This window comes from Choloepus didactylus, chromosome 3, assembly GCF_015220235.1.
Source record: "Choloepus didactylus isolate mChoDid1 chromosome 3, mChoDid1.pri, whole genome shotgun sequence".
NCBI classification, from domain to species: Eukaryota; Metazoa; Chordata; class Mammalia; order Pilosa; family Megalonychidae; genus Choloepus; species Choloepus didactylus.
In genome coordinates, this window is record NC_051309.1 from 159,570,455 (window position 1) to 159,590,943 (window position 20,489).

General features: G+C 34.3%; 1 protein-coding gene across 4 annotated transcripts in view; it reads right to left on the minus strand.

Moving 5' to 3' along the window:
- TTC29 (tetratricopeptide repeat domain 29) overlaps positions 1–20,489 on the minus strand; it is a 323,750-nt gene that overhangs the window by 65,135 nt on the left and 238,126 nt on the right. The window lies entirely within an intron of this gene.

A 20,489-nucleotide genomic window follows, 5' to 3' on the forward strand; every position in this document is an offset into this window, starting at 1 on the left:
ACTCAAGGTCTAGACCAGCTGGCCCTAAGCCCTGGATTCTCCCCATGTCACAGCTGTAATCAATAGAATGCTCAGATAGTATTGAGAAATATGGGAATTTCAGACAGGCAGGATGGGCTAATGTTGCAGGACAGCAGATTAAGAGAAATCCTGACTGTCACCCATAGCCCACAGCCACATGCATTAAGAGAATCTATTTAACCCGGGTCTCAGTTCCCTACCTTCAAAATTCAAGGACTGCAAAAGACCATCTTTTTGGTCAATTTCCATTTTAATATTCCATGAGTTTATGAGCATATTTATCATAGTTGCAATTTCTATACCAACAATTCATTTTCTTCTCAAGTTGTGTCAATTGTTTGTTCAGTGAATTTAGTTGTTGGTCAGCAAGTACAATTGTACTTAAAAACGTGTTAGGACAGGTAATGTTTATAAGAGAAAAGAAGAGTTGAGTATTGAATCTGAAGATTTTTATAGGAGAGTGAAGCTACTAATTTCCCTTGACCTAACGGCAGTCCTTCTGTGGGGCTGTCCTTTGTGTCCAAAAGTGCTTAGTTTTAGGAGGGATAAATGTGTGGAGTAAAGAAGGAGAAAGGAAATAACACTTAGTTACCCCTATCAGCTAAATCAGCTCTGGCCATCTGTAGGGAAACAGATGTGCAAGTAAGATCATCAACATACCCATGGATAAAATCTTAAAAAGTCAGATGCAAAACAGTATCAAGCCATGTGGTCAATACTGATGTTGCCTAAGTGAAATACAATTCTCTGTTTATTATTATAAACTGTCCAAAAAAATCTGGTCTGATTTTATATGACAGGCTAAAAACAAAATTAAAGAAAAATATGATATTTTGAAGGTTCTCTTTTCTACCATTAACACAAGCAGGCTGGCTGAGCTGTGAAACTGTGATGGAAATATTAGAGCTGTTGTGCCTGAAAAAAATGCAATGATCATTTCATTCTTCCTGTCTTTTAATGCTCCAGGGTTTTGGAGACAAATAGGAGCAATAAGTTCACTTTGCAGAATTAATGCAGTAATTCTTTATCATAAGAGCAGAGCATTACCTCAATCTGATTTTGCTACAAAATGGTTCAAAGTCTATTTTTAATGATGGCCCTAATTTGTTAACACCTTTTAAATTATTAATCCCCTTTATATTCAAGTAGTTATTGCATGTCATAACAATGTATCTATGCAGGGAAATTTAATAGTATTTTCTAGATGTCAAGAAAAGGCTTGTTCTGCAAAATGCTATTAAAACTGATAATGAGCTAAATATTTGCCATAGCAAACACCGAAATTACTATATCAATCAGCATTGGGCTTTCTTATTCAATAAACAGAAATTAACCTATTAACTCTGCCTAACTTTCAGCAACAAAATGGTTGCTTTCAAGCATTTCTCCTCACTTCAAATCTTTTCTTTTCTTAAAACTACATATTGCCCTATAATCTCAGAGTTTTGAACCAAATCTTTAACATCAGTATTTATGGTTGAAATTCTGACAATACACAAGATATAAAAAAAACACATCATGAATGTTTTGCCCTAGGGATTGCAAATTTTTTTACTTTCCTTTTAGATAGACATGGACTTACAAGCAGTTAAAAAAAATACTGCATCAGATAAAAATTAAATACTCAAGGTTTTAAAGCACATTTTAGAATATTTTCCTCATTTCTAAGATTTCTTGCTTAAGATATCCCTCTCATTTTTTCAGTTATAGAGGTTGGCTAAAGTATACCTAGAAAAAATAGAAAAGTGAAAGGTGGCATAAAGGTCTATCATTAGTTAATTATAGCTTTCAGATACTAAAATAGGGTTATAGTTTTCATATGACCAGAAGAAAGATGTAGATCCAAAAACACTTCACGCATTATTGAAAACAAAACAAAGTCAGTCCTAGAGTAAATATGCTGCCTGTCTTTCACATGGAGGGACTTTTCTAGATCCAATTAACATCTTAGCTATGCTTTGAGCTGATGCAGAGTGTTGCACAAAGTGACCCAGAATTGAGTTTAGTTCTGACACTTTTCTGTTACTCATCATATAGTTTAAGGAGCTTTGTAGATCTTCAGTTGCTTTCAGAATCTTCAAATTTCTAAAAAAAAAAGTTTACACTGCACACTCTAGCTTGTCATTTGAAATAAAGAAGGCTAACCTTAATTAATGATGATCACTAGAGGTCATAAGCATAGTTAAGCATAGTAAAAATAGCAAAACAACTTGTTCTGAACATTGTGCTTTAACTTTTCTCAAAGTTTTTTTGTGTCTGTTACAACTCCTCAGAAGCACATCAGGGTATATATCATTGTCACCGAACAAGTTAGGTGATTTCTTTGACTACTGGGGACACTGGGCAAAGAACCTAGACTTTATGCTTTTCAGGCTAATAATTCTAGTGGTTCTCAACTAGGGTTGATCCTCAGAATCACTTGGTGAGCTTTGAAATAGCACCAGTTTCTGGATGCCACCCAATTAATGCTCATTTAAATACAAATCTCTGGGTGTAAGTTCTCTGCATCAGTAATTAAAAAAGCTGACAGAGGTCCTAATGCTCAGCTAGAGGTGAGAATCACTAGTCTAGCCAGCACTGCTCACCTTCCAATGAGTACACAATCACCTGGGGATCTTGTTAAAATGCAGATTCTGATCCATACCTGGGGTGGGGCCTGAGGTTCTGCATTTCTAAAAGGCAGTCAGGTTAGACTGTCACTGGTTTCTCTTACTATCTTGAAGGGAAATTGTGAAACATCTTCACTTTAAAAAGAGACTTTTATATTTGAGGAATTGGAGGCAAATATTTCCTAGAGCAGGCCTGCAATTTCTTGGGCTTAAATAAATTACAAATTTCTTAACAGAAATTCACTCAACTGAATTCTGATCTTAACGGAGTTTTAAATTATGCACAATCTCGTAAGAGGTAATATCTCCAAATTTAGAAATTTGGAGTCACTGACCGAATAGGACAAAGATAGTGGTTCAAAGAATGATTTCTGTAATGAGGCAAACCTGAGTTCAGACTCCAGCTTTGTCTTCTAATTTCCCTAAGCCTCAGTTTTCTAATGTGTAAAATGGAAGCAGTAATAGTATTTGTTCTATTGATTCAATAAATACATCTAAAGCTTACTCGGTGCCAATGACTATTCACTGGAAAATGGGATAGTCAAGGTTCCTACTGCCAAGAAGCTCCCTTGTACTTAATGTACAGTTATCTTTGCAGGAATAAAAGAGATACTGCATGGAAATTGCTTTGCGTGGGGCCCAATAAATGTCAATCCTTATTTTATATTAGCTCAAAAGTGTTAGCTGTTATTATGGTCAATTAGAACATACTGTTTTGATATGTGGATAGCCTCATTGGACAGGAACCAGTGATTAAATATACTAATCATAATTTTGGGTACAGAACAGACCTTACGGGCATATTATGCAGATATGCCCAGGAGCAGAGGACTCAGCCTTCATTATTAAGACATGTCAGAACTTTCAGTTCTTAGTTTTATGGTCAATAACTGCATGTTCAGATGTTTCTAATAAATCTGATGACTATGTCTGCAAAAGTGATCACTAAATTCAAGTGATGATAAATTGCAAAAACATTTAAAATTTCCTTGAATATGAAGTTATTGATGAAAGCTTTCATCTAACTAGCTCACTTCTTTTGGAAATTGTTAATTTAATCATGAAATATTTTCCATTTTAAGAAGATTTTCTATGTTTTACATTTTTGTTTTCTGTAAGAGATACAGTTTAAAATGTGAAATTTCACTCAACTATGAATTTTTTAGTGTAGAGAGCACAAAAAGTGTTAGTTTCATTGGGTATAGGAGGTGCACAGGATTAAAACTAAAAATGTCAATGTTCTCCTTTTGTTCAGACTTCAAGCAAGCACAACCATTTTCATAAGGCAGACTTCACAGAGGTAGAACATAGAAATACCATATTCCAATATATTCAATAAAAAATAACCTTTAAATCAAGCTCCTGGCTTGCAACTCAAATCCGCTACCAGGCTTTTCTGGATGAACGATGCTAGGTTTAGGGCACTATTGTCTGTTCCGTACCCTATCTCCTGGAATTATGGTCTTGCTGAGGCAGAAGACATTTCTATGCTCATGGTTAAGTCCACCCTCTTCATGAGAGACGAAAAAATGGAAGCACAGAGAGCTGCAGCTATTTCCTATCTGCCCAGTGGCAGACTCAGGACTAGATTCCAGTTGGGTTTTTATATGGCATCCTGACTTACTCTTTTAATTAGCAAAGAGGAGTTTACATCATTCTTATTTATGTTTCTTGGGTGTTTCTTATTTAAGCAGAGAAGTTCTAGGATGAGAAAAGAAAAGATGTCTATGTTCTTATAACTAAGGTGGCATTTAAGAAGCATAGAAGAAATTCCTGCATAATCTTCCCATTTCATTCATATTAACTTTTTCACTAGGCTGTTCACTGTTCATTTATCTATACATTGTCAGTCCTCTCTTCTTTAGCTGCAGTTTTCTAAGCCTCCTATTCTTTTCTTACTAGAATCTTACCACTGGAACTCCATTATATGTTGCCTTTGAAATTTCATTCCAAGCCTGGCATGAATAAAAAAATATTAAGATTTATAATTCAATGCTTGTAGGGTTTCTTCACTTTAGAGAAGTCCCTGAGTTATTGCATAGTAGAACCAATAGGATCTGTGGAATGTGAGAGAGAGAGGTGTCATGATGACTGCAAGGCCTGAGAAACCAGAAGAAAGCATTTGCCATTTAACTGGGAGAAGACTGCTCAAAGAATAAGTCTGGGGATGTGGGGGTGGGTGGGTTGGGGTGAAGGAAAATCAGAAACTCATTTTGGTTACACTGAGTTTCAGATGGCTTTTAGATATTCTTGTGGAGATGTCAAGTAGGCAGCTGGCCACACTGATTTGGAGTGCAAGAAATAATCTCACTGCATACAGAAATTTGGGGGTCATCAGTGATACTTTCCTTTTAATCTTTGGGTTCTGTCTCACTAATTTTGCTCTGTTCTTCTCTTCTTTTTTTTTTTAAAAATCAGGTTTATCCCATTTTTGTTATAATTTCATAATTTGTATGTTTATTCTATTACTTTCTACATTTTCTCTTTCCTAATATAAATATTTAAGATTATTAATTTCCCTTCAAGAGTTTCTTTAGTTCTGTTCCACTAATTTTGACACTTAGTATTTTTATTATTCAGTTTTAAGAACTTTCTAACTTTGCTATTGACTTTTTACTGAAGAGATATTTAGAAGTTTTAAAAATTTTCAAACAAATTTTTGTTTAAGTCATTCTAACATAATTGCACTGTGGACAGAGAACATGGTTTGTATGATATCAGTCCTATAGAAACTGTCAAGATTTGTTTCATGTACACCTAATTTTTAAAATGTTTCATGTGTTCTTGAATATAATGTGTATTTTCCCATTAGATAAGTTTTATATATGTTGCTAGATCATTCTTGTTAATGTGATTATTCAAATTTTTATTTTTGAAGATTTTTTTTGTTTGCTTAATCCATCGATTTCCAAGAGAGATATTTGAAAATATCTTATTATGATTGTAGATTTGAACATTTTTCCATATTTACTCTATCAATTTTTGCTTCATACATCAAAAGGCTTTGATGATAGGCACATTCACATTTAGAATTTTATACCTTCCCAGTGAATTGAACCTTTTATCACTAGTAACTCTCTTTATGTGTTCAGTAATGCTTTTGGTTTAAAGGTCTATTTTACCTAATAAAAAAGCTTAATTGTTTTCTTTTGTTTAGTATTTGTTAGTATACGTGTTCCCATCCCCTTATTTTTCAACCTTCCTAGTTTTAGGTATGTTTCTTGTCAGTGCCATATAGCTAGATTTGTTTATTTAATTCAACCTGATAATCTTTGTTTGTAATAAAATAGTTTACAAGATAGTTTAATAAGATAATTTAACCAATTTACATTCATTGCTATTATGGATTTATTTTTACCATATTACTTAATACTTTCTATTTGTTCTGTTTTCCTCATGTTTCATGCCCCCCCACCCCCTTCACCCCCTTTTTGGCTTTTTTCACCTCATTCCTTTCTTCCCCTCTACTGGTCTATTTGTTTTCTCTTGGTAATTACCTTAGATATTAGACATATGTATAATGAATTTTAAAAACACAAAAGTAAATTTATATGGTTATTCTCCTCCTGCACAAGGACCTTAAACCACTTCAACTCCAATTATCCCATCTTGAATGATATGCAATTATTATTGCCCAGAAATGTTTCATTTTTAAAATCCTTCAAATTAGATTTTATAATTTTTCTTTTTATAGAATCAATGGTAGTTTAGATTTACTTATACTTTTGCTTTTCTCACCATTCTTTCTTGAATTTCAGACCTTTCTTCTGGGGTTACTTTCCTGTAGCTCTAAGTGCATATTTTAGAATTTCCTCTAGTGTAGTTCTGTGAGTAGTAGATTGATTTGTTTCTCTGAAAGTATCTTTGTTCTAGGGTGCTTGCTATTGTATTAGAGCTATTATTCCACTGGTTTTCTGACCTTCATTGTTGTTATTTGATAATTCAACTAATTAACATTCTCCAATGATAATCTTTTCTTTTTTTTCTTTCTGGCCACCTTGACGATCTTTGCTTTATCTTTGGTATTCTGCAGTTTTACTCTGGTGTTTCTAAACTGTAGACTTCTCTTTATTTACCCTGCCTGGAATATGCTGTATTTCTTAAATCTGAGCACTCATTTCTTGGGAATTCTCAGCCATTACTTGTTTGGGTGTTGCCTTTCTCCTATTTTCTGACTATGTAAGTCCAATTTTTGTATGTTGGACATTTTTACTCTATCTTCTGTGATTCCTAACCACTCTTTACTATGTCTTTTTCTTTGTCCATTAATATGCTCTATTCTGGTATTTCTTTAGATTTATTTTTCATTTCATCAGTTCTTCATTTAGCTGGATCTTATTCAATTCTTAAGCATCTGTCAAGGGTTGTTTTTTTTCATTAATTTAATTGTGTATCATATTAATTGCTCATTTGCATATTCCTCAATTCCATTTTCTTTAAAATATTTCTTTAAAAATTTTTCTTTAAAAATATTTATTTCCCATTTCAATGGAAATAAGTGCTTTAGAGTGGTAATATTTTTTCAGGAGACATAATCACCTATGCTCTTTTCCTGTACTCAATTTTTACTTGTAGAGGGCCCTAGCTCTCAGATGTTGGCTCGTTTTCTCTCTAAATGCTTTCAAGGTTATTTCATCAGGTACTACTGCTTCAAATATTATCTATAAGTTATGACTTCCAAATTATACCTGTGGCCCAGTCCTCTTCTCTGAGCTCCAGACTTGCATATCTAACTCCTGCTTGAAATTTTTAGTAGAAGGTCTAATATACATATCAAACCTCTAAAACCTGACATGTCAGAAATAAAAGGCTTGGTTTTTCCCATCCAATGTATTCCTTTCCAGGCAAGATTATCTCTACCCAGTTGCTCAGCTAAAAACCAAGGAATCATCCCATATATCCCTATTTTTTCAATCCCGAGTACAATCCATCATTTTTGTTGGTTCTATACAAAAATGTTATCTCAAGTCTGTTTGCTTCTCTGACATCACTACATCTGTGCTACCACCCCAAAGCTAGCTACCAAAATTTCAGAGTGAAACAAAACTTTCATCAGGAAAGAAATAGACTGCATATTGAGTAAGTTTCTAGAAATGATGAGCAATAAGGAGCAACTTTGTAAAAAGTGGTTTGAAATGCTCTTCTAAGACTTACAAGCAGGCAGAAATGACTTTGAACACTGAAATCAGGAACTTAAATCTGAAATGCACTGTGTCCAATATAATCTGGTTAGATTCCTTGTATAAATAATGATCAAAGTAAGAATAAAATAAATGCCACATTCCAGAATTATTGCATGGGGACTTTTGAAAGTGATTTTACAATAATCTTTTAATGTAGAATCTCTACAGGTCTTTTAATCTAGAATCTTTACAGGTCTAGAAACCCAAGTAGCTATAAATGTCATTACTGTGATAGAGGGAGGGCTGAAATATAACAGCTTACCAGCCAAAAAGAGTATTTGAATGTAGAGTTGAATTTAAGATTCACTTTCTAGCTCTAGTCATCTTGTTATAAAATGCTCTAAAAGAAATATTAAGCAATATTTTCAAAGGAATATTTTCTGGTTGTAATTTGTAGCAATTTCCCTTATCATTTGATTCCTTCCAATTAATTTCCTAATTGTTCCAAATAACTCCAGTTATTCAGATGTTCAGGTGGAGCCTAATAGCATGAAAAAAGGAGTAAAATATTTTTCAGGGAATGTATTATTTGAAATAATTTTGTCAATTTTTTCCAAGCAAGATATCTGACACATTCTTAAACTAGATTCATCAATAAACATTGAAATATTTGAAGTCTATTGGCACTTTAAAATATCTACCTAATGATTAACTAATTAACTATTTTACATGAAAGAAATAGATAACATGATTCCCCATTTTATTTTTTGCCGTGCTAGTCTGGAGTTTTAGAAAAGTTTAGAGGATGTACTATCTGTCTGAGTCTAGCCATCACTACATTCATCCCACAGTTGGCTCTCAACTCTTGGTGAAACTGCCAAGGACTCATTTTACTTCCTTTACACTGGTTCTGAATCTCCTCTTAATGGATAACTAACCTGGAAGCTGGTCAAAATAAGGTTGAATTTATAGGTTTCCATTTCGAATGGAATGACCTGCTATTTCCACTGCTTTTAGAGCATCTTATAACAACATGACTGGAGCTAGAAAGTGAATCTTAAATTCAACACTACATTCAAATACTCTTTTGGCTGGTAAGCTGTTACATTTCAGCCCTCTCTCTATCATGGTAATGACATTTATAGCTACTTGGGTTTCTAGACCTGTAGAGATTCTAAAATATTGGAATATTTCACAATTATATATATTTTGCCTTTCATTGCAATGTCAATGGTAGTAAACACAATTCTAACTCAAAATTTTAGGTTTAAGAGAAAGCAAAGGATGTTTAAATGTGTATCAATTTTCAGTATGAGAGATAAAGGGAAATAATATTTAAAACATAAAGTTACTTACTTCCTTCTAAAATCCTCTCTTTGAAACAAATGTGATGTTATGCTTTGTAGTAGAACTTTTAAAATATTCTTTTTTAATTTAAGTAATTGTGAAAGGGTAATTTTTGAATTTGGAAGAATTCATGTATTCTTCCAAATCTGCTAAAAATCTACCTGATTTCCAGAAGATAAGTTTAGTGGAATAATTTTCATAGTAGTTTTGTACAACATCCATGGGTAGTGATGATATTGGCCCAGAAATCTTGGTAATACACAGGTTGGGCATCTTAATGGGTATAGCATGGCCAAAAGAATACTTTTTCAGAAAGAACCTTTCTAAATTCGGTGTATGTTTGCATGTGTGTATGTGTGTGTGTGTAGATGTGATGAGAACTTCATTTACTGCATCATACGTTTCCTTACTGTTAAAATAATAAGTACAAAAATTTAATCTCTTGAGGCCCTTGGTCTGCAACTGTCTTCCAGGGATAGTATGTCCCCTTTGGGCAAATATGTTTTGGTATGTGCATAGTGAAGAATATCTTCCTTGAGCTAGTTTCATTTTCTACTTCCTGAGGCTCCTCAGAGCTTTCTGGAATTCCTCTCTCAAATGGTTGAATAAATATTAATTGAACATTTGCTATATATGTGTGTGTATGTATGTATGTATGTATCTATCTATCCATCCATCCACTAGGCATTGGGCCATCCTTTTCCACACTTAATTCTTTCAACAGTCCCATAAGGTAGGTATTATTTGCTCATATAAAAATTAGAAAAATGGACTTGTTGAAGCTTGTTGCTCTTAAATTACTGGATTGGTATTATAATTCACATCTCTATGTCTCATTAGAAATGCTTCTCTTGATTCCATCTCAGGAGCTTGGGCTTGTAGCTTTGCATGAGTTTCACAAACATCAAAATATCCCAATAATCTTAGCCTTGAGTATTATAATCATCAGACAAACCTTGCATAGTTCACCACTTGGCTGTGCATGTCCACTAATAATGTATGCAAGAAAATCAGTGGTTCAAAAAGGAAGAGAAAATGGCACCAGTGGCACCAGGCATGCTTTGTTGTAAAAATACATCTTCTCCTTCCTGAAATAACAGCCTAGTGTATGTTCAGAAATATATCTGACAATATAGTCTGGAACTGTATTTTTAATTTTGTCTGGAGCAAAAAGTGAAATACAATAAAAGCTATAGTCAGATGTGAATAGAATTACTAGATTGGATAAGCCAGTATTGTAGTGCTTGACATCTTTTCCTATCAAAATATATATGCCCAATAAAAACATATACAGTGCATTGTATTGAAATGAGTGAATTTTCATATTAACCTTGAGAAAGGAGCTTAAGAGACTCAAGCTTTGAAGAGAAAATTCCTTTCTTTTAAGAGTCCTGAAATTGAGATCTTGAAAACACAATAAAAATATGGCCAATTCCAATATCTCTAAACAAATGATGGGTGAAAACACATGTAACTTTATAGTTTAATATGAAAATCTTGAAATACACACAATAAACAAATCAGTAGACTATAGAGTTTGCTCAGCACAGTGTAAGGTTAATGTAGGGACTGCATTATTAGAGATTTACTCAATAAAAACAAGTATTATATAAAAACAACTCACTGTATTTTGGGTTCAGTAGAACTTCATTACAAGCAAAGCTCACTAACATGCCATTCCAATACTGCATCATTTCAAATTATTCACCTTTGATGTAGGACTACCAGAATCTGAAATTTCATCACACTAATATTCTGAAATGTTGTCAATTGGAGTTTTTAGAAAATGAAGTCCATCTGGTTGTGCATATAGACTGCCTCTCTTTACAGAAGTCTTTTTATGAATGCATGGATTAGTAAAGAAATTCAGCAGAAGAAATTCAGTGGTAGCATAAACTAGATGAGGAGTCTGAGAGCTAAGAGAAAATCTTGAATTTTGATCTTCAACAAACAAAAATCTAAAGTGACAACCACAAGGAAATCTCAAGTCTACCTTCTACAAGGAAGCAAACAAACAGAAAACAAAATAATGCGTTATTAAACACACTTTTGGGATAATTAAAACATGGCACAATGACATCTTTTTAGATGAACACCCTCACTTATTAAATGAGCCTTGTGGTACAACTGTATACAAATTCTGTATATTTATTTTTATTTCTAAAAATTGATTTCTGACATTTTGATTTGATACAGAAGATGCTGAAACCTCTAAAACTTTATAGTACATTTCTTCTTTCCTTTTTCACAATAATCTTATCATAACTCCTAATAGTCCTTTCCCTTCTACCTTTATGCTGACAGAGGCCACTTTTTTAAAAATTCAGTCTTACTGAGATATATTCACATATCATACAATCATCTGTGGTGTGCAATCAACTGTTCACAGTACCCTCATATAGTTGTGCATTCATCACTCCAATCTATTTTTTGAACACTTTCCTTATACCAGAAAAAGTAAAAATAATAATAAAAAATAAAAGTAAAAAAGAACACCCAAATCATCTGCCCCTCCTACCCTATTTTTCACCTAGTTTTTGTCCCCATTTTTCTATTCATCCATCCATACAGTGGATAAAGGGAGTGTGGTCCACAAGGCTTTCATAATCACTGACAGTGGCCACTCTTTTTTTTAAACTATTTTTTATTCAATTTTATTGATGTATATTCACATACCACACAATCATCCAAAGTGTACGATCGTTCACAGTACCATCAAATAGTTATGCATTCATCACCCCAATCTATTTTTGAACATTTTCCTTGTACCAGAAAAAGTGAAAATAAGAATAAAAAATAAAAGTAAAAAAAGAACACCCAAATCATCCCCCCTCACCCTATTTTTCATTTAGATTTTTGTCCCCATTTTTCCACGTATCCACCCATACACTGGATAAAAGGACTGCGATCCACAAGGCTTTCACTATCACACTGTCATCCCTTGTAAGTTGCATTGCTATATAATAGTCTTCAAGAGTCAAGGCTATTGGGTTTGATAGTTTCAGGTATTTATTTCTAGCTATTCCAATGCATTAAAACCTAGAAAGGGTTATCTATATAGTGCATATGAATACCCACCAGAATGACCTCTCGACTCCATTTGGAATGTCTCAGCCACTGACTTTGTTTCATTTCATTTCATATCCCCCTTTTGGTTAAGATGATGTTCTCAATCCCACGATGTCAGGTCCAGATTCATCCTCAGGAGTCATATCCTGCATTGCCAGGGAGATTTACACCCCTGGGAGTCAGATCCCATGTAGTGGGGAGGGCAGTGAGTTCACCTGCTGAGTTGGCTTAACTAGAGAGAGAGGCCACATCTGAGCAACAAAGGGGTACTCAGGAGGAGACTCTTAGGCACAATTAATTATAAGCAGGTTTAGCCTCTCCTTTGTAGTAACAAGCCTCATAAGGGCAAGTCCTGTGACAGAGGGCTCAGCATACCAAACTGTCAGTCCTCAGTGTTTGTGAGAACATCAGCAACAGTCTAGGCGAGGAAGCCCAACGTCTCTGCATTTCCCCCCAGCTCCTCAGTAATTTGGGATGTGTCACTATTTCACACTAACCTATGCAAACCTAACAGGTCTCACTTCCTATTAAAAGTTCCATGTAATTATGGTATTTGAATAAACTGTACGAGTTAAATTGTTTAGGAAATTAGATCTTGCACCAACTAAACATCTCTTCCCTTGGTCTCACATGGAATTTGAGGTTTTAAAATGCAGTCAGTATTGTCCTTTACCCTGTGGCCCAATTTGCCCTAGTCCTAACCACATCTGCTTCATTCATCTCTCTAGTTGAGTCTGGACTCTTTTCTCAGCTTTTTTAACAATTGCTATATGTTCTAATACTGACATTCATATCTGCTGAGTTCTAGCTCTGAGTTTCAGATGTCACACAGATACTCAAAGTTCCAGGGATTGATCAGGTTATACACAAAGGGATCAGCACCTCAGAATCTGGAGATAGGACAGTGGCCACTTTTAATATGAGTTATTCCATTCGTTTTTTACAGTTATTAAAATATTATGTTTTGGCCATTCATATGCAAAATATTTAAAGTTAATGGATTTTTGAGAGTGAATTAAGAAGAGAAGGGAAAAAGTAAAATAAATAACAAGATAAAATGACTTTTAATTACATCCCTATAAAGTTGCTTAAGAAATAATTACCTATCTAGTTTCTGAGATGACTGTGTTGGAGATACTCACAGAGAAATAAATTAAGGAATACCATATGCAGTGCAACAACTAGCTCATTGTTTTTGTTTAGTAAGTAGTAAATGCTAGTGACTCATGATAAAAATGTTTTTCCATGATGCAAAATGCTATATCCATTATAGTATTTTGTTGTTTTTCAAACTATCCTATAACACCTACAATCAAATCAATTCATTCTGTAATTATTACTTTGCTATGGGTAATTATTTAGAATAGAATAAAGGAATCTAAAGGCAAGGAACTTTGTGTTATTTAAATTGACCAAATTTTAATCATCATGTGTACTGGGTAAAAATCAGCAAGTACAGATGGTTTTGATGAAAATGGACAACCTGAAAAGACTTTATAAATCCAGAAACCCATGTGGCACAGTTTCAGAGTTCTATCATAGGAGAAGAAATAAGATTCCAACAACAGCAATTTAAGTACAACTCAAATTCTTTACTTGCATGTTTCAGATGTCATCAAAGGGGCTTCATCCATAATCCAACATTCTACTTCGTAACCTCCCATTTTCTTTCTAATCTAATTCTTTTACACGCCGCACACCTTCCCAACACTACACATGAATCTCCCTCTTCTTTGTCTTACTCAGCATCTTAGTCTCTATCACAATTCATCATCGTTTTATTATGTAAACTGACAGCCTCTGTCTCAGCCAATGAAAAGTTCCCTTGGGGGAGTACGAGGTGGAGGGAAGTTGAGCATGTCTAGGGATGGGAAGAAGCTATAAACACTCACCCAGGAACATTTTTTAATGTGCCATAGGCAAATACTTTATTGTCTAATCTAAATCTGAAATAATCTGTTGCTTCTTACACCTGAGCATAACCTAATTAACATCAGTTCTTGGGACAGGCAATCATTTTAAAGGTGAATTAATAGAAGAATAATGGTTTCAACAGTTCCTCCAATTTTTAGACATTTCTCATCTGAGAAAGGGACTAAATCCCAGGTAAAGGCAGACCACAGACCACTTGGTTTCTAAAGTGGGAAGATGTGGTCTCTTATTTTTAACATTATTCAGAACATCTATGATATCTGTCTCTGCTAAGCAATACCATTTGTTTTAGGATACCTGACACATTTTACAAATATCATTTTAATCTTTATTTCAAGATAAAAAGGGGCAGATGGGATTTATAGATGGATGAAAATTTAAAAGAGCAATTAACCTAGAACCCTACTCTCAAATGGTACTTCTAACCGGCAACCTAAAACTCATTCCTAACTCTAAGCTTTATAAGGACTTGTGAAGTAGATTTGACAATTAACTCAGAAGCTTGAACTAGTTTTCAAATATAGCATACCTTCATTTTCCAGCATCGTTTGAAAAGGCAGATGGTAAACTTTTCAGGCAACTTAAAATTACTCCACCAAGTACCAAAATTAAAAAAAAAACAAATAGTAAAATTGTTGGAGGCAGCACAGTGAAGCAGAAAGAGTCTGAGACGTGCTCTTTGAAGATATGTGTTCCAGTGCTGGCTCTGCCACTTGCTCTTCGTATTACCTTTGGTAGAACACTTCATTTTCTGTGAAGCTAAGATTTTTCATCTATAAAATGGGGGATAAGCTAGAAATTTGGAGGTCCTTTGCATCACTAAAATTTTACAAAAGAAAATTTCCTTACAATTCTCCTGGATTCTTAAACAGATTAAAATGAATTGAATTTAATCTTTTCTTGGTGGCTGAGGGTCATCAGTAGAAAAATTAACTATGTGATATAGTCAAGGCCATTGAGTTTGTAAGACCTCTTAGTTCCCACATAAAACGGCCCCAGGCTGCTGGGTGTTTGTATAAGTGATTGTGTGGTGTGTGTGTGTGTGTGTGCTTGAACCTACTCTTTGTTTACACTATTATTGTGTGATGTTCTCACTGGTCTTTTTATAACTTGCTGTCTTGTTTTAAATATATTTATTGAGGGATAAATATACTTGCCTCTTCTATAAAACACGTTGCCATTGCCTCAAACGACAACACAATGTTTAGTTAGGTGAAGTTACCAAAGTTTGACTGATGGATGTGAGGCATTTTCTACACTCTAATCAACAAGACAACTCAAAATAAATCTCTTGTACCACAATTATAAGTCCCTTTTCTTTTGTTCCATCCTCTGAGGAGATGAAGGACAGCTGTTAAAGTATCCTTCTCTTAACAACACCAACTTGAAATTCATTAGAAAATCTTTTCCCACAGTCTCTCAACCTTTATTTGTGTCACATTTTCCAAATGATCAAACTTTTTCATTATAATTTTGTAAACCCATTTCAATTTCTTTACATGCCTCTTGAACTGTCTGGTTTCAAAACTGAAATTGTAGTCTAATGATAAAAGACTTGCCATTTCTGCTAAAATATCTTAAAGCAATGTTACCACTTTTGATATTATTTCTATTTTACTGATGGTTAATACGAAGTAAGGAAGTCTAAACATTTCACCAAAGTTCACCAAATTGGCAGTACTGAGTAAACTATAATTTTTTTTCTATTAGAATTGGGTTATTAAAGCCTCTGTCTCTCTCTCTGTCTCTCTCTCTCTGTCTCTCTCTCAATTGTAATATTGGAATAGTAAACTTGGCATGGGACACAAGAATAATTTTCCTATGAGTTGCTTCTAGAACTTGATACAGATACACAGATATACAGAAAAAAATAACCTTTATAAAAGTCACCAAAGTGAAACAAATCCAAATAATATTTTAGTTGTATTTTTCCAAATAAATATTCTTTAGGAAAAAAAAAATCTATTAGAGTCACCAAACTCACTTTTTTGAAGCTGTTCTACCTAGTAAGGGATGATGGAAATTATTCAAAATTATATGAATAGCATCTTCTTGCATTAGGATAAAATTTCCAGTAGGTTATTTGGGTTGTTGAGATAAATTCCATAAGTTTAAAAGTATGACTAGAGAAAGAATTCTTCAAGCATGCTCAAACATATTACAAAATAATTTTACATATAACAATTATACTTTTCATATATTGTCTGAAAAATTGTGTGTGTAGAGTTTAGAAGTGGTGATATGATAGTGAATCTATTAAGCCAAATATTTGAGTTGTACCCCCAAAAGTAGGAAAAATGATTTACACAATTGTTAGCTATTAAGGCTCATTCTTAAGTTTTCTCCTGTGTTTGTCAATTGTTGACAGCAGTCAGTTTACTAATATGATGACTTTATCCAAGCATCACAAACACTGCATTCATATCTTCAGAAAATACTCTGTGAAGGCTGCAGTTTTACTGTCCCAAATCAATTACTGCATTCTTAAACTTGCAGTGTATTCACTGGTGGGCACTGAGGCAACCAGTGGGAGGGTATTGATTGGAGTATAATGTCCTGTGTAGCAGCAGAGAAAGATGAAAAGTGTTTTCTGCTTAATGGGTTGGTATTAAGTAGGTGGGAATGGCTTCTAATTAGACAACAATTGTGATGTTTTCCAGTTTCCCTCCTTTCCCTTCTCCTGTCGGTCACCAGCTGCCAATCTACCCCTTTTTTTTTTTTTTTTTAATTTGGAGTTCATTGCTCACTGCAGTGTAAGCCTTTGTTTAAGAAAGAGGGCTCCCAGGGTCTCAGCTGCCTGGGTACAGCTTGCTGCCTGCGATGAGGAGCAACTGTCAGTTTATTTTATCTCAACCTTTTCATCATTCTGCTGAAACTGATCGACTGAAACCACCTGAGAGACCTGAGGATTCAGTACCTCAAGTCATTAGCTAGGACTGGACTGACTCTCACCTCACAGCAAGTCAACTGAACACTTCCTGAAATGCAGTCCACTTTAACCCCATGTTTCCCCATGAATTCTGTTCCTTTTTTGCTTTTGAAGCTGAATTGATGTAAATTGATTCCTTTGATGTTCAGTCATAAAAGTCAGAATATCTTGCTTTGGCTATGGGATGAAGATAATGTTCCTACTAAAGGCTTCCCTATGGTGATATTACTAATATGGGGGACATAATTTCATCCACAGCAAAAGTGACTGTGAAACTGGTGAGTATTTTGCAGTGTACTTTATAAATGTCAGGTCTTAAACTCCATTCTTCACACACATCAAGAGTGCCAGATTGGAACCCTGTTTGTGCCTGTGGGTGATCTGTAATGTAGCAACCGTTGAGAGCTTCCTGTGTTTCATATTAGAGCCAAGTAAATAGTCCCCCACACTTTAATGATACATTCCAAACTCCTTTAAGAGGAACAATCTAACCTGTTATACACAGAATGCATCCGAAGAGAATGACATGATGAGAATATCTGATCTGTTTAATGAAATGTTTAGTGAAAATCAATGACCTATGAAGCTTTTGAGAAATGAGGCTGTCGTTTACCACTTAGAATTGTAGAATAGTGACTATTTTCTATCATGCTTGGGGTAAAATCCAAGTCATCACCAAGAACTAAATGAACTGGCTGCTCCTCAAACTTCTGTTCTGACCTCTCTCCCCCTCACTCAATCTGCTCTAGTCATATTAGTCTTACTGCTTTTACTTGGATAAGACAAACCTTACCTGGACATCTTCTTTCTATCCTCCTAGGTATTCATATAGCTTGCTTTGTCATTTCAATCAGGTTTCTCTTCAAACTATGCCTCTTTTGAGAAGTTTCTCCGGACCCTTCCCCACCCCCACTAGTTTAAAATAGCTCTTCCCAACCTCACTCATTTTATATCTTCTTACTCTGCTTTTTTTTTTTTTTTTCCTTTTCTTCAGCGCTGTTTCTAGTGGACATTCTTTTTTGTCGCATGCCAGCATCAAAACGTCATTTCCATGTTTAAGAAATTCCCTCCTGTATAAATTTAAGTGGAAAGCTGAGATTTCTCACTGTAGTGGTTGAAAACCGAGATACTCACTTTCCCAGCTTCCCTTGCGGCTGGTGCAGAGTCTGCTGAGCCAGGCGCTACCAGTCAACTCTGCATCGGAAGCCGGTGACTTGTTAGGGAGGGCTGTGCAGAATCCAACCTGGCAAGGGATGGCATCTCAGGCAGGATTCTCTATTGTAAAGTTTACTTAACAGCCCTCACGACAAGACATTAGTCCGCCAACGTGTATGCAATGGTTAATTTTTTTCTGGACGTTGTTTATGCTTTTATATAAACATGGCTTAATATCTATAAACCTGAAAGACTTGGCGTCTACTTTTTTATTTTTAGAACAGAACAGTAGGTACTTTAGCATCCTCTTTATCTAGTCTGTATAAACATTGATGTGAACTTAAGAACAATTACTGAATCACATTTTCAATTGGATCTATTTTTCAATATGGATAATGTTTCATTTACAGGTATTTTAAAGTTGCTTTAATTTTAGTTTATGGTTTGATCTTTCTCTCTTTCCCCTGAAATCAATGTGCTAAAGAGAACCAAGAAGAGGTACCAAAGACAGAGCAAAAGGTTGGTTTTAGTCTACCTATCTTTTACAAAATATATTTTCTTGACATGTTCTGAGAAGCTACCCAGTAGAAAGCATATATATATATATTTTATGTTTCAAAAAATATATGAAACATATATATGTAGAGAGAGAGAGAGAGAAAGAGAGAGAAAGGAAAATCCCTATGTTAGACATAGAAGGTGACAGTATTATGCATAATTATCTATGCAATTACACATGCACATGCTTGAAAATTTTTAGCTAGTGATGCTTAATAACATTTGCATGGTTAAATGAAACAGCAAAAACAACTGGAAGGGCCTCAGGGCATGGTCATCTATTTAAGCATCCACTTGGATTTTCAACATAATTAGTCATATAATTGTGTACCTAAACTTAGTAGATTCATGTAGGTAATCATAAATTATTAAAAAGCAGTGCTTGTAATATTTTGTTCTCTATTTCCTGCCAATCAAATTACTGAGGAATATGCTATATTCACATTCTCATCATGTAAATTTTCAAATAGGATTATAATGTAAAGCCCTAGATGAAGGTGAGTGAACAAGTGAATTCATTCAGATGACAGGTAGTAAATATAGCAATCTGCAAATCCATATTTTTAGATAGCATTCCTATGATCAAATAGCAATGTCAGTCTGTTCATCTAGCCCTAATAAGATTTTTGTTTAAAAATATCATTTCTTTTGCTCACTTTGTGTTCAGCACAACTGGCTTTTTTGCTTGTTTGTTTTTTAATATTCTGATAGAAAGAAATTAATACCTAAATGCTGGTCTTAATAGCCTCCTTTTGTGTAGTTTATTTGTCCTTTTTTATAATCCTGTTAGCAGATGGTGGTGAAAACCTGAGCCAAATAAATCTAAGCAGCAAAAATATTAACCTCAAAATTTGGATCATTTTGACGCAATTCTCTAGGTATTTCTCAACAATCCTCTTCCTGAGTATTGAGTTTGAAACTTGATTTCATTTCATTTTTCTCTGTTGTTATTTTGATATCTGAATTATCAATAAGTGGAGACTTGAGAAAAATTATGTACCCCCCTCTCACCTCCAGGAACTAGAGGGCCTTGGAAATGTGAACTAAATTTCCTTTGATAAGAGTATAAGATGCATTTAACTAGTGTTGCTACCGGTACACTGAAACAAGACTCTTAATTCAGAGAAATCAGCCTTACTTCACTAACCAGTCTTTTCTTATTTTGGGTGCCTGATTCTATGTTAGAAGTGAAAAAACCCAATCCCTTAGAAGCATAGCATTTAAATGAGCTAACTTTAGTTTTCCCTATTGGTTTGACACAGTTCAAGTTTGTTGACCTGAAGGACATGATGAAGAACATCTGTTTGCTCAGATATTTGATTGAAAGTTAGCATGAAGTGAAAGGAAGAAAAAATCTGAATGCATTACAATGTTGGAAGTATATGAGAGTGGTGAAAATTGGTTAGAGCTTTTAATATTCATTTTATTGCTACAGTATTTCAGAAGATTCAGAAAACAGATGGGTTAGGTACAAAGTGATTCAAGGATTCATTTCAGGAAGGTCAAGACACTGATCTGCGTGGACCAGCAGACATTAAAATTAATAAATATACAAATACTTCTTCAAATTATATACCTGCCCAATATTTCCCATACTGAGCATTTTGTACCCTGGGAGACAGATATTATCTGTGAGAAGGGAAATACATATCCAAGGATTGAAATTCAAGGAAGTCATCATAATAAGGCATTATACATGAATTATAATTTGTAAAAGAATATTTATTGTGAAAAGCATGCATTTTT